At 43.1% G+C, this 24,923-nt stretch overlaps 1 long non-coding RNA gene across 1 annotated transcript in view; it reads right to left on the bottom strand.

Annotated features, from left to right (window-relative positions):
* Positions 1-3,978: 3,978 nt before the first annotated feature.
* Positions 3,979-24,923, bottom strand: part of LOC142814318 (uncharacterized) — a 139,731-nt gene continuing 118,786 nt past the window's right edge. The window contains exons 3-4 of the long non-coding RNA XR_012894924.1: positions 5,395-5,447; positions 3,979-4,094 (exon numbers count right to left, since the gene is read on the bottom strand). This is a non-coding gene — a long non-coding RNA (uncharacterized LOC142814318). The remainder of the gene's footprint in view (positions 4,095-5,394; positions 5,448-24,923) is intronic.

Raw genomic sequence — 24,923 nt, 5'->3', positions numbered from 1 at the left:
TCTCCAAGAACCACTTACTTGTTACTACACGATCACGTGCCGCCACGTTATGCACTATAAATCGGAGGTTGTGCGTGATGTTGCGTTTGTAGGCGTGGTTTAGCTATCAAACAGGCCAGATGTCTGTCTCTCTTTTTACTATTTTAATGGTAGTACTATTCTACAGTTATTCGCCTGATGTTCTTGGCTTCACTGTAGCATACCCGAAGAACCTAGCTACAGATAATAGCCTCAAATTATTTTGCGCTAAGCCTGAGCCTGCACGGTCTACCGCATAGTTGCGACGCATCTTATTCGGGGAATGGGAATCTTCGAAGTGCGGCCGCATGTTAGTAAGGCACAATATAGCGAAGGCGTGTCAAATGTTTGCCTCAGCGTAACATGACTTTCCTACGAATTAAATACCGCAACCAAGAGCATAAACTACAGTTTTTAACCTTAACGTTGTCGTGGAATGTCCCTCGGGCTCGGTGACTGATCTCAGCCAAATCTTGCGCTCGTGCGCGGCAAGGTGACTTTAGAGGCGCAGTGCGAAGTTCTTCAGGAGCTGTGTTAATTTGGGTAAGCCTTTTCTGTTCTTTTTTTTTTCGCTGCAGAGCTTATAAAAACGGAGTAGCTGAAGTTACGTAAACCTCAACTTCTCCACAGCCAGACAGGTTTAATAAATCAGAAGAAAAGTTATCATTTTCTGAAGCGCGTTGTCTTCGTAAACAGAGGCCCGTCCTCACTCTCTTCGGTGGGTGGGGCCCCTGCTGTTTGACGTCGAACGGTCTTTAGCATGCTATTGGCCAATAGCCGACTTAAGTCAAAAGTGGCGTTTGGAGCATATGTGTTCCTTGCCGCGGGGTGCAGCTTCGTGACAACCACAAAATCGAAGAAAACACGTTGACAGGACGGTCGCTCGTCCTGTCTGTGTGTTCTCTTCGTTTGTGTGCTTGAGATCTTGGCGTGAAATTGTCTACTGAATTCAGACGCGCTAACGTAGTTTTTCTTTCCTCGTTTCCGTCCCTTCCTGTGTGGCTTCAATACTATTCTTCATTACGATGGAAGACCGAAAGCGCTTCAAGCGTGCGATGAATCTGTGTAAGTTGGCTCTTCCGAGAAGAATTCGAGAAATTTGGGGAAATCTATCCGTATACTCCGATATTGAGGAAATTCGACGATTACTTGAAAAAAGTAGTTCGGAATACTTCAAACAAGTGCGAATGAGGTATGCGTTTTGTAGTTTCGCTCAGTCTGTGGTTAGTAACTACTCAACGTTTTTGTTTCGTTTGGCTTGGGTGTAGAATGTCCGGCTCTCTCCCAACTGCCATTTCATGGTTCTGAGTTCTTCTTTCTTCACATCAGCACATCTCGAAATGAACAAAATAGGGGGAAGGAGGGAAAATGCGCTTTCGATCATACTTTGCCTCCACCAGTCTTGTGTCGCGAGCTCATCATTACTGTGGTAAAACGACATACAGCGCTTTCAGTAAGTATCAGAAACAATAAAACGAAAATACCACAGGTCAGGAAATGCTGTACTTTGGGAACTAGGAAAGCTTAAACCCAGTGAAAATAACGAGAAATCCCCGGGCAGTAGTCTCTCGAACGTCAGCAGTAGTCTCTCGAACGATCGCTTCTCGAAAGGGCGTCGTTCATGCCGGGAGCGCTAGCCGAGCGAGCCTTCCCACCTCTAAAAGCCATCACCTTCCGTCCTTGATGTGGAAACCACTTAGGCATATCGGAACTCCACTGCTTGGTCTATCCCACACTGTAGGCGCAGTTTCTCACTGAAGTACCGGCGACCTTTTATTGCTTTAGTGTTGGCTGTATTTGTGTCATTTTTCACTGAACTTTTCCGGGGTGCAGGACAGTGGAAGGTAGAGGTTGAAGGCTATTATAAAGCGCCGTTCTGCTTTTTTTTTCAAAAAATACTAATGTTCACTTTTCTGACCAATGTTATCGTTCATCTAATATTTGTGCATTAGCTTAAGGGGAAACACTACGATGTACATTGATGATTCTTTTTTTTATCGCATGGTCAGTCTTTACTAATGTACTTCTGAATCACGCCATGGTAGAATGACTTATGATTAGCCGTTTCCTTCTTCGAAGGCCCCGTATGCTTCAACTGCGAAGTAAACACACACCGACAATTAAATTGAAACACGCAAACGGAAACACACATTTTTAAATTGAGATTTATAACAGTGCTCTTCAATGCATTTAACTTTGGCTGTATTTTCTTTTCGTTTCCACAGTTTAGAATATTCTCAGATTGAGCGTATATACTTGAAAAACTCCCTTCACATTTTCCACTGTTACACCAATCTCATTAAACACCACAGAAATATTTATTTAGGATTATAGTCAGTTAACTTCAGCGAGCAATCCTTATTATGCAATAACATGTTCAGAAGCGAAAGAATGTTAACTGAGCAACGAAAGGGCAGTTTAAAGACTACCACCCATTACGAAGGGCTCAAGCACGAGTCTTAACCATTATCTGTCTCAACATACAAAGTTTTCGTAATGCCTTATGGATGTCCAGTGGGCACCTCGTTGCTCCACCAAATGACGGATAGCGGCATACTGAACGCTTTCCTGTTTAGCAGAATTACGAGGTTTCGTGCCTTCATGAAAGTCTTGCAGCTGTACTTGCAGTAGTTACATCAAGAAAGTTCACAAGCAGATCTAAAAAGGCCACTCATTTTGCTTTCGCTGCTACTCTGCTGGGCGTTCTAGGTAAGGCATGTGTTTTCTACGCAGTTGTTAATTTAGTCATTATTTGATTCATTTATTTATTTAAAGTTGACTGAATAAATGAGTGGTAGAATAATTAAGCAGACTGGATATTAACGAAAGTCGTTAATAAGTAATCAGGTATAGCGACAAAACAATCTAGTCATCGAAATTTCATATTATAAAAGAAAATACCCAGCAGTATGTAGAAAGGTAGCAAAATTATTTCTAAGCAGTGAACCCATGGCTGTTACACCTGAAGCATGACGAAATTTCAGCCCTTATCACTGCACGCAAACCCACCACCTCACCATAATTGAACATGTAAGCAACGAAAGAAAAGCAATGAGAAAGAAATGTGGGGGAGAAATGCGTGTTCTTCCCGCTCAAACTACGAAAAAAGAGGAGGTTGTCGCGGGAGCCCACGGGGCAGGAAAGATTGCAAAATGAACACGCATCTTTAAAAGTAAAAGCCGTGAAGTTCAGCGCGCAGTTGGAACTTTGAAAAGGCCAAGCTCAGCTTAACTATGCATGCGTTGCTATACTTGCATTACTTCGCGTCAGTGTCTTTTATAACTTCATCAAGTTTTGTTTTCCTAGTTCTTGCGTATGATCTTTTATTTGGTAAACTGAAAGTGCTGAGCGCATGAATATTCATCTGGCTTGCTTGTTCTTTAAATATTCGCAGCGTTTTGTCTTCTTTGATGAATATATTTCTTCTTTGCCTCACATTCAGTCCTGTTCATAAACTTTCACGAGAGATAAAAAGCGACGAGACAAAGTGCTTCAGAGAAAAGTCGGACGGAACTTATGTGCCGGTGCTGCGAATACGCGAGCTGGATCGCTGGAGCTTAAATAATTAATCAAGCAGCGACACCTGAGCGTCAAGGGACGCATTTCGTACGCTTGGAAGACAGCTTACCGTGACTTAGGAGTGGAATTTGAGTTCATGCAGGGAATATCTTATATTATCTGTAGTGAAGAGGAGTTACCCGCGCTGCTCTTGAGCTCTTGGCGTTAAGTCCATACAGGTGATGTTTTATTGCATGATGCACTTCGATCGAAGTTTCCTTTTAGTTTATCCTATTAAAAGTGCCGCACAATAAGGCTACGTTTGCTGAATTCCGCTCCATGAGCAACTGCCGTGCTGATTTCAACCACTTGTGTTGGGAGTGGCCCCTCTACATGCTTCATAGGCATCGCGCCCTGGCCACCACAAAACGGGAACCTTGGCTTACTTTTTTTTTTCTCCAGGCATGAACCCGCCCGCATGACGCGGCTCCAGATCGAGCCACCGAGTTTTGGCGAGCACTTGTCCTGTTCCTCCTGGATTCGGAGGCTCCAGCGGTCGGTGGTCAGCTCCACAACAGCTAGAATTAGTAAGTTCATTAATAAAATGGAGGCAACTTTAACCCTTAATTTTGCAAAAATGTATTCCCCCTATCAGCCACAGTGCCCTCGGTGAAATACAATGTGTAATGATTGTGGCTTCACTCGTTCCTGTGTTAGAAAATTCCTTCACTCTAGCGCCCGATTCTCGACGAAGCCGTAGTGGAGGACATAGTTTCATAAAACTAACAAGAGGGGATTCTGGCGCTGCGATAGTTCAGCAACTATGGGAATGATTGGTAGTACACGGATTTGACTAGTCTTCGTGCTTGCGGGCGGTGAACCGCACTTGTGGCTTCATTTACTGCTGTAATCCCGGCTGCGGCGGCTGCATTTCCGATGGAGACGGAAATGTTGTAGGCCCATGTGCTAAGATTTCGGTGCACGTTAAAGAACCCCAGACTAAGGATTCCACTCACCGACATTCCTTCCTTGGTCGCAAATAAATGTTTCATTATCTCTCTGAGTGTGTATGTATAAAATTTAAACAGAGTAGAAGAATGCACCGTTCATACTAGTTGCTGATTTCAACGTTGATATCGCAGACACGACCAATAATTGGTTTATCCAACAACATTTGACCTTTAGATATGCACTCAGAATTATATCGTATGACCATATGAAACCAACCATGATCCGAGGAACATGCATTGAACATGCATTTCTATATATACACACATATTGTTTTTCATGATGTCTTTAGATCATATCAACTGGGAGAATAACCCACGGAAGATATAAGGTTTTACCAATGATTCTCTCCGGAGCTTCGCCCACTCATCATCATTCGCCCCGTGGATATGCTGTGATTTTTCTTTTTTTCAGAACTTCGTTCTAACGTGTGGCGCTGGCATGCGAAAAAATTCGCCACCGCGTATGACAGTCCAAAATTGGACGAGTGTGCATTGTCTTATTTTTACTTGGAGACATCAAAAAATATTATTTGTAGCGCTTAGTTTTGTTCCATTCAGAACGCCGTCGGCCCTCATGAATAGGTCTTATTGGTCAGGTGCACAAAAACACGTAATAAATCAAACAGGATGGTTAGCTTCTTATCTCAGAGGTTCTGTCTAATGTCGATGTTTTATGTTTTGCTCAGAAAGAGTACATTTACCCTGCTGCTAAAAAGAAGAAAAAAAAACACAGGATTCTATATGAATTCACGCAAGACGACACGAAGACGGAAGCAATCTTATTTTTTCTCCTCTATTCCCTCTTTTTCACATATTTATACTCTCCTTTCTCATTGCCCCAGTGTAAGGTAGCAAATCGGGCACGTACCTGATTGGCCTTCCTGCCTTCTCTCTTGCTGTCCTTCTTTCCTTCCTTCCTTCCTGAAAAGTATATCATTCCATCATTCACTCCGTGAATATGCTGCCATTTTTTTTAGCGTGGTCACAAAACGTTGCGTATCGTTAGTTGAGGCTTCTGTGATCACGCGAGCCAGACATTATGGTAAACCCTATGGCATAAAATATTCTCATAAGCTCTCGAAATGAGGTAGAAATCCGTACCTCTTCTCTCGATGAAGGATGCCATATCCCCTCCGGGCGCGAATTATGGTGCACTGCCTTGGAATGTGTAAGTTTACATTGAACGATTTAAAGGCACTCAGTGTTACATTTCCAGATGGAAAATGAAGCAATTTGATGTTTCTCTGGGTGTCAACATTTTACTCTAAGAAAGATCTAGTTACATACCAAATGAAACTTCAGTCAGTCATGTTTCATTCTGTCACAAAAAATAAATAAGCCGTAGGCTCCAGCTATGTGCGTAATAATTTGTTGTGTTCATTTGAGAAAAGAGAAGCAATAATTTTGACGTGGGTTCTAAAGCGCGAAACGTCGAACTACTCGTCGAACATTGTGCTGCCTTCACCAAAGTGAATGGTAATCATATGCCCCACACTGAGGTTAAGTCAACACGTACTGAGTATAAAGGTGGTTCAGTTAATCCAATATTTATTGTATCTTGCTCCCTTTCAACCACAAGTTGGCACAACAGGGATAACAAAGTTGTGTACACAAGCGTAGCCGCCACCGCTGAAGCAAACATACCAAAAATGACCGCATGGCACAAAGTCCGTGACCATAGGCTGTTTTGAGCATATATAGTGTGCTGCATTACCATAGACGCTGCTGGCTTCCCGCGTGCACACTCGTGGTCACACTGAAAGTCCGCTACGTGGTAGAAAAAAAAAGAAAAGTGCACAAGAAATTGCTAATGAAGGGACGCCTGTACTTGCCCTCTCGTTATCCACACATATAGCTTCCCTATAGCTTCCCTTTGAAAACCCAAGTGACTAAATCAACAGTAACTTCGTTTAACAGCGAAGCTTTACCTTAACTTAATTGGTTTTATTTGGGGATTGAAAGAGCCAGAGGAGAGAGGTATTAAAAAGACCGTAAAATTGATAAAATCAGATATTCAGTTGGTTACTCTGTAGCTGGCAAAATCATTTGGGGTATAACAGAAAATGAAAGAGGAAAGTAGTCTGGGAAGGTCATGTTGCGTTTGTTTGCGTATTTTTGAGTTGTCCGTCCCAGGCAAATATGGAGTTGTGTAGGATCGCGTACCCTATTGTTCCAAATATCGGCCAAGAAGTCACAGCGCAAGTCTGAATTCACCCAATGATAATACATAAAAAACTACAAACCAATTTTGTTATCAACGCGTATGAATGAGTACCGAAAAAGTACAACTTATTTGCGTTTGCCTAAGCATGTATACAACTTGTTTCAACGAAAGCAATAGCCAGTCTGGATTATTTTGTTCAAGAATAGGCACATAAACCACTGAATCAACATTCACAGCGAAGGCACATTTACAAAATTGGCGATATCAAAAAGAAAAGAAAACAGGAAAACACCGGATTGAGCATTTTCTTTTGCTGAGAGGCCTGGCTTTTTTTAAAGACATTCAGCAGCAGGTGGCGAGCGTGATACACCATACTGACTTTTCTGCTTAAGTACAAAAAAGACGCAGAAGCGTTAATTCCAGTTTAATTGATTGATCAAGATTAATCCATATCAATTGGTGTGGTACACCAAAGGTCAGAGACATCGATCCAATAATGATTCGTATTAAATTGTGACAAGCGTTCCGCCATCTGACAGACACTGAACATCGTCACTTAATATTGTGTCGTTGCAAGACATTGATACATTAGTGAAGACAAAATTTGTTGATAATACAGATAACCCATTAATCCGTCTAGTATGAGTCTATATACTAAAGCAACCAAAATAAAAAAAACCTCGCAGTATAAACATTTCAAGGCAATAAGAGATGAATTTTTCTCCACAGACTCGAAACAATAAGTTTTACAACCGGATGCCTCACATCAACATCGCTAGTTTCTTACAGTGGCCTGTTTTATGGTATTTACAATTGAAGGAGACACCGAGTTAGTTATTTAAAAATCACGCTGGTCTCAGTTTTTCCTAGTTTTCCTAGTTTTAATGAAGTGCCGTGTTTACTGTCAGGAAATAAAAAAATGATTAATACCGCTACAGGAAAGTTTTTCGTCCTTACTATTTTTCCGCTCCAACTACTCATCGTGCAACATCTACCCGACACTCAAAGCACCGCCTGTTTTTGAGCCGCCTTCCAGGCACGACGATGAAAAAGCACGCTCTCGCACCAGCGACTGCTTTTCCATAGGGGAAAATAGAGTTTTACTGCCACTCCTATGCGCCCCAGCTACTCTTTTAACGGGTCACTGCCTCCCAGAAAGATCACTGTTTGCACATTAGGCGGCGCTTTGAAGCTCTTTCATATGGGGTATCGGAATTCGGCGTTCGAGGCGAGGCTTTAAATTGCGAAATCTTTTTCTCTCTCTTTTTTTTTCATTTCGTGCTAAATTTGGGACTCCTCCCAATAAGAAGAGACGTGTCGCCAACGTACTATACATCAATCCATATTTAACGCTTCCCTCCCTTCGGGCCTATTTGCGTAAACGTAGGCGTGTAAGTTCCAGTGGAATCTTCGGCAATTGTTATAAGCGTCAATTGTCTTTTTCGACTAAAACAAAAAACACAACTGCCCCTTTCATAGAATCTCGGTTAGGCAGTTTACACAACTTTTCTTAATAAAATGTTACGTTTTTGTTTATTGAGACCTTGCCGTCCACTACTCGGCATGAAAACAAAACTATGGTCAACATTTTTTTTCTGCTTTGTGTTGGTCATTATACAGCTCGCATAACAGTTAGCATATTTTTTTCTCTGAAGACGAAGACATCAGATAATGCACAGACAATGATCGCACAGTACAAAGGTACAACATCGCAAGCGTAACAAGCAGCCAAGGAGGCGCAGGACAGAGGGCTGACTTTCTGTGCTTTGTATTCCGTGATATTTTGGTAATGTTTGTGCGTCATACTTGTGAACTACGCACCACCAAGTTCCCTGCCAGTAAATGATGCTGCTGGCCCCGCCATTGTGGTCTAGTGGCTAAGGTACTCGACTGCTGACCCGCAGGTCGCGGGATCGAATCCCGGCTGTGGCGGCTGCATTTCCGACGGAAGCTGAAATGTTGTAGGCCCGTGTGCTCAGATTTGGGTGCACGTTAAAGAACCCCAAGTGGTCGATATTTCCGGAGCCCTCCACTACGGTGTCTCTCATAATAATATGGTGGTTTTTGGACGGTAAACCCCACAAATCAATGAAATGACACTGGGGAAGTTGATCGTATTGTGATATTGTAGCATGGCAATATCGAATAACTCTCTTGAAGGAAAGGAATGCTCATTTAGGTTACATAGGCCCTTAATAGTTTTTTCTACGAATTATTTACTTGGGATAGGCTATAAAACTACCCGTTGCCACATAATGCACCGAGTGGAAAATCGAAAAAAAGACTGACAATAAAGAAGCCCTGAAACACTTTTTTTTGAGTGACCATGGAATTAATTCGCTGAAGAAGCGTATTGCCTCAGAAGTTCAACGCCGCAAAAATTTTAAGGATCCGTTCAGTACGACCAGAGTTACAAAGATTTGTCACACGCTGCAATCGCATTCTCTCTCCTCTCGTCCCGACGAAAGCGCTCGAAACTAAGCAAGAAGGAATGGGAGGGGCAAACAAAGAAACGTCACGCATGCCTTGTGATCTTGAGCACTTTTTTTATTTTTTTTATCGAATACGCGGGTTTTTGATTGCGATTTCGCGCGTGCGCGTGTACAAATGGGCCTCTCGCGGTGATTTCTGTAACAACCGAGGGCACCATGTTCAAATCAGCCAATGGCTGATAGATGGGTCATCTACGTGTGATTTTTGGGCATATTCCGTGATTCGCCAAAGGAAGAGAAAGTAATTTTTGCCTGATTTTGATAATTTATAGCGCATTTTAGGCCACTTGCTGCGTTATAACATTTGGCGCACGTGTTCTCGGAAGCCACGCATGTTCTCGGAAGTATAAACGCATATCCAGGCAAAACTGATAGCAATACTGCAGGTGATTAGATAACAGCACTGCTAGTTAATGACACATGTGTAACTTGGAGGGAAAAAAACATCGTCATCGCCGGAAATAGGGCACTCCAGTGCAACGCATTTGAGTGCAACCCAGGATTCTAAAACCACAAAGTTTAGAAAGGTGCACGAAAATGTACACAGTAGCGTGGTAGCCGAGACCTTTTCAATCAATCAAGGGGCAGCGCTTGCACAAGTGAACCTTTCATATGCTAGGCAAAGTGGGATTGAATTATCTCGCATCAGCCTACTGAGGCCGCGTGTTGGTAATTTTCTCTTTGTAATCTTTCGATAGACTAGGAATAGCTGGTATATATTACTATAGGCGACAGTACTGTGTAAAGCAAGTAAGGAAGGTTCTATGACGATTTACTGCTTCTCAGGCAATGGGCAATAAAATTTCCAGAGTCCTACACAACAGCGTCTCTCATATTATGGCAGTTTTGGGACACTAAACACCACATATCAATCTATCAATCGGATTTTCAGTCAAGTGTATGACATAGTATCATCGACACATGACGAGCGCGGCAAATGCGATGCGACGACCAGGGAACTGCGCTCGTGGTATGAGCCATAGAGTTTCTCAATATACACTAGAGGGAACTCTGGCGCTAGTGTCTATGGGAGCTGCAACACACGGCGCTTCAGCGAGCATGGGAATGATGGGTAGTACACACACTTGTCTAATTTTCGTACTTCTGGCCTGCTTCTGGCTCCATGTGTGTTCGTGTGGCTTGGAGCTGTTTTTTTCCCGAAAACATGAATTAGCAAATGTTCACCGTTTGCACTTCACAAACTTATTCATTTAGGCTTACGATTTCGAATCAAGTCACTAAGTTCAAAAGGGTTCGTTCTTTCTTTCAAAACAAAAACCGTAACCAGCAATAAACGGAGCCGCAAGTACGATTCGCCGCCCGCAAGTACGCACACTAGGCAAATGTGTGTACTACCCATCATTCTCACGGTCGCTGAACGATTGCAGCGCCAGAGTGTCCTCTAGTTAATTTTGGGAAACTCTATGGTATGACCAGTATCACACTCAGCAATACCTCATGCACACATTCAGTAATACCATGATCAAATCAATCTCAACTAACGTAAACAAGTTACAGCGTATTTCAAAAATGCGTTCTAGTTTTGAGTCCACTGACATACTGTTAGTGTGAGTGCCCTCTAAGGGAAGACAATGCAACCATCATCTGCATTGAAACCTCCTCTGTATATGCGGTGGCCAAACAGTGCAAAAGTGGGCTGTTTCGCAGTGATTTAAAGAAGAACGGTCCATAGGACGCACGAACACACACCGAGAGGAAACAGCTCATGCCATTTTCTTCCTCTGATTTCACTTGCTTGTTTACTGTTAGTCGTTCTGCGTACCGTACTCGTGTTGTACCTGGATGAGTAGATCCCATCCATCTGACTCCCGTCTACACTTCCCGAAAGTGGAGGGTAGTCACTGCTGCCCCGAGTTTTTACGAGAGGTCGGTCAAATTTGGAAAGTGCTGGGACTGCGTATTTCGTACTCCTCCGTCGGGAAGAGCGGCCTTCGGAGAGCTGTGGGTGCAATGGCTGTTGATGTGCAACGGTGCGCTATATGACCAAGTATCAAGAATTCTCGCCGTCAAGCTTGCTTCTTTTTTTACTGTTCTTATCTAAACACGGCAGGAAGGCACGCTACGAAAAGTCAAGTTGCATGTGCCTTTGATGCTCTAACTTTACAGCTATACTTCTCCTTGTGAAGGAAGTGGCTATTCTCTTCCTGGTGCCCGGGACATCGCACTTCACGGAACGAGCTTGGTGAGGGCTGAGATTCTTTGTTCTAGGCATATTGTGGCATGAAACGCCCACAGACAGCTGTCCGAAAGGTGCACCTGCAACGCTAGTGCTAGTGCACCTTAACTATAACTAAAACTGTGGTCAAGATGGTTTGGCACGCTCTCGTCTGGTTAATAGCCTTTTCTGCACTCGCTCTGTGTCTGCGCTGGTATGTTGTTCTGTGAAAACGTGAATCCATATTCAATACGTCTGCCGGCGTTTGGCTGCTGAAAGATTGTGTGGTTGGAAATTATATTATTCACTTTATTTCATGGGCATCATTTAGCACAACATGTGCAGAATCTCTACATTTCGTATGATCAAGCTTGTATGCTGAAAACAACGCACATTCATGCGTGAACACAGACTTTAATCTTTGAAGCCGGCAGCGCAAAACGCAACGCGCAGCATGGCTTCACGACATTATGCAAGAAGTGCACATGTGTTGCATCTGGATGTCTCAGTTTTGGAGAAGTGGAAGAAATATGAAGAAAATTATTTGATGACCTTTCAAGCGAAAAGTCGTACACGCATGTAAGGAAGTGTTAGACATGTAACTATAAGTTGTTCGTGTGGTTAATTTAAATTTAAGCAGTCATTCCTTGGCTGCATTGAAAGTCCATATGTGAACAATTATCTGAATGAGGAGAACACGTGAGTACCATTCCAACACATAGAAACGGCCCATGTAATAGAGGATTAGAGTGCATACACAGAATCTCATGTATATACAACCTATTTTCGCGCCAGACGTATGTTCCCACTGTCCCTTTAAAGTAAACAAAACAATCATTTCTTCTTTTGCAACAACATTTTACTGCGAAAGAAATCATGAACAGTTGTTACAATGTAATAAGTGTTCAAGTCATAAAGATTGCTAACCGACAAGTGCGGGACAAGAAAGAGGGGAAGTTTATTTGTAAGTAGCCGAAGTAGCCGTTGTCATGCTTCCTTTAAACACCCGACATCCGGATTGGTTCATTTTTGAAGACCAACTCATGCAGAACATGCTTCAGAATTGAAGATGTAGAGACAAGATGGGCTATTCGGAAATGCTTGCAGTAAGAAATGTTCCGGTGTACCAACAACATACTTCACTTGCCGGCCATATAGTTCATGTCACAATGAGCTTTGCGCATGAGAGAATCGAGACGAGTTCGCCATTAAAAGACGACTCAGAAGAAATTACCATAAAAAGCAAGCACATTCACACAAATAAACGTATCATTTTGAAAACATTCAGCAGATCCCACGTAACTGGGAATCGACGTAGCTTCGCATGCGAAGCTACGTCGATTCATATGTTCGTGTGTGCGAACATATGTTGAAGAGTAGCAGATTTTTATATAACAAGTTGTTTGCACTTGCGCAACGATCCCAACTGGAACATGCGTATTTGACACATCAGAAGCTGATATGAAGCGCTGATGCTCGCAAGGATGCTGGCCCTGGACACTACTACATAAATCAACTTCAGCGCAAGGCACCTAACCACAATTGACTTTAACCGATTTGACGGCTGTATTAAAAAAGTACATATGTAATGTTTACAAAATTGGGTAGACAGCAATGCAACCACTATTGACGTTTCACGAAAATTAGCATCTATTCGAAAAGTAGTTCCGAGACATGGCGTAGCTATGTGGTAGAATGCGTGACTGCCACACAGAATGCTTGGGTGCAATTCCTGCTGGAACCCGGAAATTTATTATTTGCATTTGCCGGGGGGTCAACGCTGCCTATGTCAGCTTTTTCCTAACGCTGACATTTATTCTATCCCTTCGTATCCCTATGTATTTACCAGCGCGTAATATTCGTCATAATCATCTTACCTTGATTGTTGTGTGTGGTTTAACGTCCCAAAACCACCATTTGATTATGAGAGACGCCGTAGTGAAGGGCTCCGGAAATTTTGACCACCTGGGGTTCTTTAACGTGCACCCAAATCTGAGAACACGGGCCTACAACATTTCCGCCTCCATCGGTTATGCAGCCGCCGCAGCCGGGATTCGAACCCGCGACCTGCGGGTCAGCAGCCGAGTACCTTAACCCCAGACCACCGCGGCGGGCCAATCATCTTACCTTACCTTGCTAGTTTGGTTCCCGCTAAGTTAAGAGTGTGACGACGAGAGCATCCAAAAGTAAGCGGCTAGATAGATAGACAGATAGATATATAGGTACGCTTAAAGTCGCTGAAGTTCGCTAAGAAACGCTTCGCCCATTTGAAGTGTCAATGAAGAGCCAGCTCTTTTTTTAGCAGCATGTGTGCAACTAAGATTATATATATATATATATATATATATATATATATATATATATATATATATATATATATATATATATATATATATATATATATATTAGCTTTTCTGATTATAGATATATCACTAAAAATATGTACCTAACTGAAAAAGACGATGTTGGAACTAAAGTTTGCTGAACAAGAAACACCTCCCGACCTTTCAAACAAGCCAATAAGAAAACATTTTTCTTTGGTACTGAGGAAAAAAATGTAATGAAAACTTCAACACTCGTAGGATATTCGCTTAATTCTTCCTCCCGGATATCAAAGATATCAATGATCACAACTGCTACAGCAAGTCTTATTTGCATACTCAGCCCGTTGGGTCATCATTGAGAACTGCCAAATTGCAGCAATGCAGCCCAGTGGGGAGGTTTGATTTGCATACCCAGAACGACCACCAGGATGGAAAAGTTGGCGTAGGCCCTCCCGCCTGAAGCGTTCCGGCTAAACGAACCGGTGACCTTTCACGTGGTTAGGGCGTAGGCCATCAAATTTAGGCTCGATAACCTTATATATAGAAGCAGCGACAAAACGCTGGCGCTTACAACAACCATTAGTGACACTACCATAATACCAACATTCCAATAATCCTCTAAAGCAGACCTCCTGCTTTCTGATTATAATAATGCCTTATTTTGAGTTCGGCATTATGAGATGCATATGCCGCTCTGTTAGCACACTTAGACACGTATCGGAACAGTCAGAGTTGGAATGTCGACCCGAATGGTCGTCGCATATAAAACCAATTAAGCGCTTATTGAACTTTTTTGCTTCATCACGGTATATGAGATGGTCTATAATAGTTTCGCTATGAATACTTTCTTTTAGGGGTGAAGCTTTCTATAACAGCACCCGTTCGTCCCTCGTAGCCGTTGTAGTATGCAACAAGTATAACATTTTGACCTTTAAGGTTAAAATGTTATGCTTGTTAGGTTGTGCCGGTGAGAGATTTCTTCTGTGCGTTGTTGAACAATAAAAAATTGTGCTCAATGTACATTTCAATGGCGGCTAATGGGGAGTGAGAGACAGGAGCATTCGGCTTTTAGTTAACGCGCACGCTGCGATCCCCAATAGCAGCCATTGGCATGTACATTCAGCACTATCTGGCAAGAAAGGGCTGCTACGTTATACTCGCTGGGTGTAACCTCCTTAGTTTTAGAAAGGTTTAGCGAGCGTTGAGCTGCAGTGCCATGAATACAATGAATTAGTATATACCATGAATGAACTCGAGGTGGTTAAAGGTGGGAAGTAGATACGAAGCGCAAGCCGTAAGAAAGTAAAAGCCGAATTCTCCTGTCTCTCATTTCCCATTAGCAGCCATTGGCATGTACATTGAGAACTATCTGACAGGAAAAGGTTGTTACGTTATACTCGCTGGGCGTAACCTTCTTGGTTTTAGAAAGGTTTAGCGAGCGTTAGGCCGCAGTGCCATGAATACAGTGAGCTAGTATATACCATGAACTCGAGGTGGTTAAAGGTGGGAAATAGACCCGAAGCGCAAGCCTTAAGAAAATGTGCGTGTGCCACCTCTCGTTTAGTCCTTGGAATGTCAGCTGGATGGCGGTGCTTCTATATGGGGAATATATGATGAAAAGATGCGAGGTGGTGGTACTTGGAATGTTGAATAGATGGACGAACGGACACACAGACAGATGCATGGATGGACGCATGAACGAACGCAGGGGCGGATGCATGGACGAACGCAGGGATGGACGCACGAGTAGACGCACGCACGGACGGGTGGATGGACGCATGGATGGTCACAGAGGCGGACGCATGGACAGACGGAGGCAAGAACGAATGGACGGACGAATGCTTCGCCCCACTCTCCATCATTCACTCCGTGGATATGCTGCCATTTTTTTTCTTTTGTTCAGACCAATTAATCAGAGTCTCTGGGCGATAACGTATCAAGAACACCTCTGGGCAAATAAGTGAACTCATTTTTTTCGCTCACCTGCTCCTCCGTCCACTTTTATTTCCGTCTTTATTTCTCTTTCACCATCCGTTAGTACAAGGCAGCAAACCGAGTGCTCTATATTTCTGGTTCACCTCTCTGCCTTTCTCTTGTTTGATTATCTATCTCTCTCATAATAAAACAGCTTTTTCTTTGCTTCATCTCTGAGTAAAATGTTGAGCTGTGTGTGCGATAAAACGTACTGTGTATGATCACCACTAAGGCTATGCATCCTAGTCTATACCGTATACCGTTCGTTGCGGCCTGATGAAGAAGAGTGCTCGCCAGTGTTTAAAGGTTAAGCTTATTCTTTCTCGCAAGGCCGACACACCACACGCTGACAATACATGCCAGCGCAACGTGCATAAGTTGCGATCCGGGACAATCCAGAAAACATATGAACTCCTAGTTGATATCGCATCACGCAGTGAATAACTATGGGAGCGCAATTTTAGGGATTTAATATTGCTACATGCATGTTGACATTTTGTGGGACAATGCACGTGTGTGCCTGATGAAGAGGATGAAGAGTTGTCTCCGCTCGGTGTCTGGTCTACCAGTCACGGCGCTGCTGCTGCTGGTTTGAAATATATTTCATCCACAGTGAGAGGTACTGCGATCGATACCCCGCACCTCCACCAAATATGTTATGGAAGAGAGAAGCCGTATCTACGAGGCTGTGGCTGAAATATATTTCAAACCAGCAGCAGCAGCGCCGTGACTGGTAGACCAGACACTGAGCGGAGACAACTCTTCATCCTCTTCGTCAGGCACACACGCACATTATCCCACAAAATGTCAACCTGCATGAAGCAATATGTTTACACTGACGTCAAGGAACACGCCTGCGCGTCGAAAACTTCCTTATTATCAGTGCGAAGGGAAAAACTCTTTCTCGCCATCCACGTTATTGCTATGAGATGGACGCCGTTCTAGCCATTGAGGCACTAGTGCGACCGCGCCACCCCAGTTATTGGCAGTTTCCGAACTGCAGTCTCTGATGACAGTTCATCGAGCGGGGCAGACGCGTCGCTACTGTGCGTATAGTCCCAAGTCTCTGCATCCACTCTTAAGGTGCTGACTACGTAATATCAGTACCGCTCGCTCTTATTGATTAGCGTCATTTTATTCCGTCGACACAGGCTATATATCTCATTATTTACCGTAAAGTTAAGTAGCGCACTTTTTATCATGAACAGCAAGAAAAAGAAAGGCCCGACATTCGCAACTACATTTATTTCAGAAAACAATCTCATATATATGCATCCACGCTGACCCCGAGTGACACAGAAATGACATAACAAGATCTGAAAACTTATCCAATAATAAATTTTCTGCACTTAATAAAATAATTGTGGCAAATGTAGAAGTAAGCTCATCAGTTTGTGGGTCTTTATCCACGAAACACAATATGCGCATACTCAAGCGATGAATACAGATCATGTGTAGCTTATACAAATGAAAGAAATAAAAGCGTAAGCCTAATAAAAAAACTTTAAAAATGTACCCTTCACGGTAATTTGCAAGCTTAGTTTTCTCAGTATATATGTACAAAATACGTATTACAACATTCCGCATAGTCCACTATTGTCAAATGTAAGGCAATGTATAACAGAAAATAATGACAAGCTGAAGTTCAATCATACCAATGATCACTTTGAATCATGATATGTTCAATTAACAACTTACCATCAGTCCCTCTTTATCTCACTTGACTTTATGTAACTTCAATTCACATAGCAAAACATAAATAACTTTTTTTGTATGATGCACCCTACCTCAACAAAAATAGCCTCTGAGCATCGTCTTACCGCCCCAAGCAGCCACAGTGTGTTTCAAGATTTTACAAATACAAAAACTTGACAAAAGTATGTATCGTAAGCTGTACAGCCACTAATAAATAAAATTGCACGCAGCTTGAGATATATACTGTAAGAAGTGCGTATGAGCTTTGTAAAGCCGGTATAAATTGTAGAAAGGTGGCTTCGTTGTTCTCGTGCATGCGTTACTCTTGAATTTTTCTTCAGAAACTCTATATCTATGTAGTTGTTTCATTTTCACTAAAGTTGGACTAATTTACCCCTATGGAATGCATGTACGCAAATACAAAAATATCTGTTACATTTGGACTGCCTCATAAAATCTATATTGTGCTTATCCGCCAATAACTAAACCAGTAGCAGAAACGAGTGTCAGCCAAAATATGTCTCAGTTCACAATTTCGCACTCAACACAACATTCATTCATTTATTCATTCATTCACTCATACATACATTCATTCATTGCCGACAATGACATGCCCTGCCATGAAATACTGTTGGTCTATTCTAATTTTTTTAGATTGCACACCGAGTATGAAAAAATTTCATGAATACAGCACCTAGTTTACTTTGAGAAGTTAGAATTTTCATTTTTCCTTATGCAAAAACACCATTAAAAAAACCGGCGCAATGTAACCACAAGTTCACAGCCCCGCTCTACACTGAGCAATACCTAGACATCAAAAAAAAAATGAAGCTTTGTAAATGGTTTGTGAATCTTTCTACTTCTCCTACATCTTCTTGCTTGCTTGCTTGCTAAATGCTTCCTTGTGCGCGGACAGGGGGAAAGTAAAGTGCATACTACTTTTCTGTGCAAGAGATCGGCGATTGACTCCGCGAGTTCACAGAAAAAAAATATGAACTCCCATCAACTCCACTCATACTGCGTGGTCAGACCTCCTCGATTCGAGGAACTCTACTCACAAAAACAAAAAAAAATGCACTAGTAGACCTTTCGAAAAGCAAGATACCCAGGACGCGGGACAACGCTCTTCGTCACCCTCCTTTTGCGTATGCAAAAATGCGATGGCAACGGAAGCGGAAGGAGGGGAATGGGTTTTCCGGTGAAGTTGCTGTTTGCTTTCTTGTTTGCTCGCTTACTTACTCGTTGCTTGCTTGCGCTCTGTGCTTATGAGAGGTGTTCGGTAATGGCGGATGGAGGCGCGGACCGTTGGCCGTGGGTGCTGAGGCAGTCTATTTTTCATTCGCCAGGCAACGAACGGCCGTGAAGGCGTTCTCTTCCTGAGCTGCAGGCGATATGTGCTAGGCATTTCGTCTAACCGCTCCTTGCGCTCTTTCTGACGCGTTTTCGTGTTTCGTCTTCATTTGTATGCCGCCGTGGTTTTATGTTATCGCTCTAACGAATTTCTTACTTGAAAATTGTTCGCGACTTCTTTTGTTTTGTACGCGCGATTTCTTGTTATAGGAGCCCCGACTGCCGTTGGAAGTGAGCGCTCGCAATACAACTCTGTATACGGAGGGGAGCTACTGTGCTTGGAATGTCATGTACCAGTCAGATCACAATAGCGACAAGCGTCACCGTTGGTCATCATCTAATTTTATCAACTGGTTTGAGTTCGCCGATGACACTCTTAAAAAGTTTACGAACTATTTGCCGAATTAGTTGTTGATGCTCGGTGTACATTCCGGAATGTATGCAACAACACTCAGGACTCATGCTCAATCAGAGCTTGTTATCGCTTCTTTATTTCCACAAAGCTTATGGTTGCAACGAATTAGCGCTCGATCATTGCGGGGCTTTGTCAAAAATGAGCACTAGCACAGAGTGAAACGACGACGCTTGGCAGCGTGGAAGATGGCCAAATGAGCAAAGCTCACGTAGCTACAAAAAAAAAAAACAAGTGTTGACTCCTGGCGTCCGAAGGTCACTGCATTTGAACTAATTATCCGCGCGGCTGGTGCGTGCGTCATCGTCACTGCTGCACCCTCGCAGTAATTTACAAGTTGTGGGCCTTTGTCCACTGGAAAACTTGTAAACGGTGAAAATTTCGCATTGTTCTCCCCCCCCCCAAAAAAAATAAATGAAAACAGGTGGGCCTGCAGTATAGCGCAAGAACTTGTTGGCGTCACTTGAAGCGCAAAAGTTCGTCATCAGCATGGCATTGTTATTTAGCAGGCTAACAACACGAACGCGCATGCTCGGGAAAGCTGAGCAGTCTCGACTTCCGTGCACTGTTACGAACCCTCTATACTAGGGTGCAGTCAATGTACAGTGCCGGTGGCACTTCCTGCTTCATTTTTATGCTGTTTACAAATGTTAGGTGTGTTAGCCAGTGAAATTGAAACCCTGCCGTAGGTGTTTCTGTGGCAGTATATATGCTCAACAGCATCAAGGAGAATAGTAGTACTGCTTCGCACTTCCAAGAATGCACAGCTATACTTTCTTGTTCTTTTTTTGCGTTCCTCCTAAATTTTGAACCATAGCTGCCGCATGCGCCACAACACATAAAGACAATCTGGGTGTAGAACCTGTGCTTACAAAAAACCTACAAATACTTGGGAAGTTGACAGAACTTTTAAATTTGCGTGTATAACGACGCCTATAGTTTCAGAAAAGCGGCCCGAAGATAACCTAGATTACCAATGGAAGACACCTTTACTTCATAATGTTCTAGGTTGCGCTAAATTTACGCCTTTATGCTCACTGAACTAAGCGCTTGCCCAGGCCCCATGTAACAAGAGGACATAAAAACATGACGTGTCGCACAACATTTAGTGTCGATGTGAGCAGGCTGCCGTGACCATCTTCACTATTGATGTTTATGCTGAGTTATTGCTTCGCAAATTCTTCCTTCTGCTGCTGGCGGAAAAAGCAAGCATAACGTTGCGGGGTGTGCAGATAAATCGCCGAACACATCACCGTAGCGCTTTCGCAACTTTGCAGGAAAAACAATAGTGTGGTAATAGTGTGAACAACAGAGGCGACATCCGTGATCGCTGTAGGCCATGTCCCATAGGGAAAAGTAATTAAACGTCCCGGCGGGTCTGACGCGCCGCGTTTTTGTTCGAATGAGACATCACGTTGATGAGGAAGTCTGCTCACGTCCTGAAAAAGCCGGAAACGGTTTGTCAAATAAAAAGGTAAAAAAAACAGAAGCGATCTGGTGGTGTTATCACGTTGCCCTGGCTCTCGTTTTAATTAGTACACACTCGAGAATGCCTTTTCAGGGGCTCTATATTGCAAAGCAATCAGTTTTATAGCATTGGTGTTTAGAATCCTTACATGACTTACATTCACTTTGCATGCGTGACATTCCCTTGTGTGTGTTCTTTTTAGCGTTCCGTGGAATCGGCGCGCGCGTTAATTAAAGGAGCAGTGGCATCACATTGCGAACTCGAGATGTGGCGGCCATTCGATTGCTTGGTACGCATGAGTTCTTTAGCAATATATGAATGACCTACGTTTCACAGAAGTTATTCTATTTCGAGCGCAAACAACATGCAAACGCTCAACAGCGCGTTCAGCGCCATGCGACATCGACAGTATTATGACGTGCTCAGCGAGCTCTTAGGCCACGTCTCAGGCGCTGAGTGACGAAGAGTGGTCACCGATGACGTCGTCAATTTCAGTGTTGATTCCAACTTGTGGTACCGTCTGGTCGTGACGCCTGGCTGCCTGGCAACGACTTGTTCTGTTTTATTTGATTCATGTTACCCGTTCGTGTGATTCCTGCGTTTTCCTTGAGCCGCTTCGGGTGATTTGTCATGGAATAGTGCGCGTGTTTGAAGCAGCGATCATCGCGAACAAGTTACTCATACGCAACTTCCATCTGCACAATTGTTTTCTTGCCAGCCAGCATGGCCGAAGCGTGTGTCTCCAGCTGTCGCTTCGTCGCTGCCGGAGTCGATTCCAGAATAATTGCTCCTAAAAAAATCAAAACGAGAAAGTATCACCACGTCACCAATAACTGCGATTTGATATATCTCAGTGTTTTCATTGTCCCTTGTGAACGCTAATGACGGCGGTGACGACGATGGGAGTGACGAAAACAATACAAGAGGTGCACGCCGAACAAACAAAATTTCAGCTGAGACTCGCGTCACCGTTTTGTGTGATTAGATGGGGCGTGACCGTGGGAGGCGACCACTTGGCAGCGCTGAAAATTGGCTGGCTTGGCATCCGTCTCGAATCGGGTTTGATACTGGTCATAGTAATCAATATTACATATATTAGTTCGTTCCTATCTTTCATTATCAATACCGAATCATTACTAGGGGATCGATACCTACACAGTCACGTGAAAAACGCGATATGCGTAAATTTGGTGGCGCCGCTCCTTTCAGCGGCACCGCTGTATACCTTCGGCAGGTACTAAAGAGTTTCGACTTCAATTTTGTTTGTTCTGTTGGTAGTACATGGGGTCAAATTACGAAAGGTGGTCCTGCGTGTACTTCGTATGTGACTCGTTTCACAGACGTATACTACAATAGAAATTGCTTAGTCGCTTACTGATTAGCGCTTCCAATACAATCGAAAAAGTTGTCGACCTCTTTATATCTATTGCATAAACTATCCCCTAACTTTTTGTGGGTTTGCCAATACATAACTAGCCAAAGTGAGTTTTACTTCTTGCGTTGAAGTGTAACGGAAGTTTGAGCACCATTACGCTAACGCTGGTAGCCTGTAGACCACAACGTCTTGTAGGTTACACCGGTGTTTTTTTTGTTTTTTTTTTCAAACGAAGGTGCAGTGTGCCGCGAAACAATGTTTTCTGTAAGCCTGCTCTTGGGAGAAATGTTGGGGATGGTTTCACCTAAGACTTAACAGTACGCAAAACAGGACAGCGAATCGGGTGCTTGATGAGGATTCAAGTTAGTCCTAGCGCGACAAACGTAGACAGAAGAGAAGATAACCACGCAGGACAGACGCTAAATGTCAATTTGTTTTGAGAAGGTCTACACAAGGCAAGTGGCCGCCATTCTTATGTTCATGCGCTGTCTAGGTATAGGCACTCTGGGAAGTGACTCAATATGAGTTTACGTGACCATTATAAGCTATCTCACTAAAAATGATACCTTAATCAAATTTGGCAATGCACTGCAAGAACTGCGGTGCGCGTTGGTCTTTGGTGAAACGTCAGTGATCGGTCATCATGAGAGCACGAAAGGAGGTGAAAGAATACCAGGTCGAGAAACACGGAAATTCATTTATCAGCCAGCTTTCGGCGATACTACAAGAACATGAATGTCAGTTGTTGAGTGCAAAATGAAACAACCTCTGTTTCCTTCTAATCATAGAAGGAGATATGTTTTTGTGTTATGAAGCTCGTTGATTGCCGTGGTTGCATTGTATGTTGGTTTAAGCATGCGTTTTCCGTGAATAAAAATGAAGTTGTAGTTTACTTGAAGCGATGAATGATAATCTGACGACTATCGTTACGGAGTTTGCAGTGGAAGTTGGAGGTATGGTAGCTAGGCAGGACACTGGCAAGCAGTCCCAGGAGACGAAGAGCCTCATTAAGAAACGTCAAAGCATAAAAGTCTTGATGACAATAGGCAAAATGGAATTGGCAGAGCTTTGGAAGTTGATTATTAAGCGTAAGGTATCTGACGTAAGAAGGTATATAACATGGAGAGAATCGAACAAGCTCTAAAGAACGGAGGAAACGTCAAAGCGGTGAAGAGGAAACCAGGGATAGGCAGAAATCATAGATGTATGCACTAAGGTACAAGGAAGGCAAAGGATCTAACAATATGGATAGGACACTTAAAATAGCGAAGGAATTTTACAGAAGTCTGTATATTAGCCGGGACAACCACGACCTTGAAAAAAGAACTATCAGTCACGCAGATGGCATCCCACCAGTAATGAGAGAAGTCAGAAAAGCCTTGAAGGGAATGCGAAGAAGCAATTAAAGCTGCTGATAAGGATCAAGTAACATTAGATCTGCTGAAAGACGGGGGACAGATTGTGCTAGAAAAACCAGCCACCCTCTATACGAAGTGTCTCCTGACGCGAAGAGGAACAGACTCTTGGAAGAATGCTAACATCATCTTAATACACGAGAAAGGAGATGACAAGGACTTGAATAACTACAGGCCGATCAGCTTGCTCTCTGTCGTATACAAGATACTTACAAAGGTAATTGCAAACAGACATTAGAATTCAGTCAACCAAACGAACGAGCAGGATTGTGAACAGGCTACTCAACAACAGACCACGTTCATGCTATCAACAAGGTAATGAAGAAATGCTCAGAATACGTCCAACCACAGTACATAGTCTCTCTTGATTACGAGAAGGCATTTGACTCAGTAGAAATATCAACAGTCATGCAGACACCGTGGAATCAGGGCATTGACGAAACATATCAAAACATTCCAAAAGAAATCTAAAGAGGATCAACAGCCATCATAGTGCTCCATAAAGAAAGCGATAGAGTACCAATGAAGAAACGTGTAAGACATAGCGATAAAATATCCCCAATGCCATTTACCGCGTGCTTACAGCAGGTTTTCAGAGGCCTAAAATGGTACGAGTTAGGGATAAGAGTTAATGTAGAGTACTTTAGTAACACACGCTTCGTCGATGACATAAGACAACCACCGATCTGAAACTCGAGAACGGTACTTCGCATCACAGAAATAGAGAACTACAATTTGATGTAAATTGCGATCACATTTTTTCTTTAACATTACCCGTGTACAGATTGCTACTGTCACATAGTAGGCTGAAATTGCGCCCTGAATCGTTAATAGTTAGTTCTAAATACATACATTTCTCGAGGTTAGAGAGGTGCAGTTGTAGGTGAAGTCAATGAGGTTAAATATCGTGCCCTCAGTAAGATGGCCGTAGTAGCTAACATCTTTCGGTGGGCACGGCTTCGCTCCTGGGCAATCACAGAAATTAACAAATATAAATTGATGCAAATTCCGATGGCATTTTTTTTCCGTTTCACCCGGGTACAGATTGCTTCTTAGCTATATTAAAATAAAACTTTGCTCAAACTTGTCAATAGTTTGTTCTAAACACACAAATTTTCTCGGAGTGGGGGAATTGTGGTTGTAGGTGGAGCCAATGAGATCATGCCTCTAAGATGACAGCAGCAGCCACCTTCTTACGGTGGGCATAGTATTGCCCCTGGGAAATAATTTCTACTCGAGCAATTTTTTTACTTCTTTGGCGGGAGCGTAAGATGTAAACGACTGTAGCGAAGCTGAAACATTCGGCCCTTGCGTTTTCCACGGGCTGTCAACTGTCGAACCACCTTCCGTTTTAGCTCTTGACTTTTCGATCACCAGTTAAAAAAAATGTACACTTCATACTTCGCATTTGGTAACGTCAGCTTAAAGGATATTGAGCACGCCTAAAGGCTTTGTAGGCGGTGGTAAATTGTGCAGAAGTGCGTATGATCTCAAGCTATATATGACGACAAAACCTAAAGAGCAGCTAGTGCAAGTGCGGAGGCTCTTTGAG

Source organism: Rhipicephalus microplus, chromosome 4 (assembly GCF_043290135.1).
Source record: "Rhipicephalus microplus isolate Deutch F79 chromosome 4, USDA_Rmic, whole genome shotgun sequence".
NCBI classification, from domain to species: domain Eukaryota; kingdom Metazoa; phylum Arthropoda; class Arachnida; order Ixodida; family Ixodidae; genus Rhipicephalus; species Rhipicephalus microplus.
This window is presented reverse-complemented; position numbering and strand designations above follow the sequence as displayed.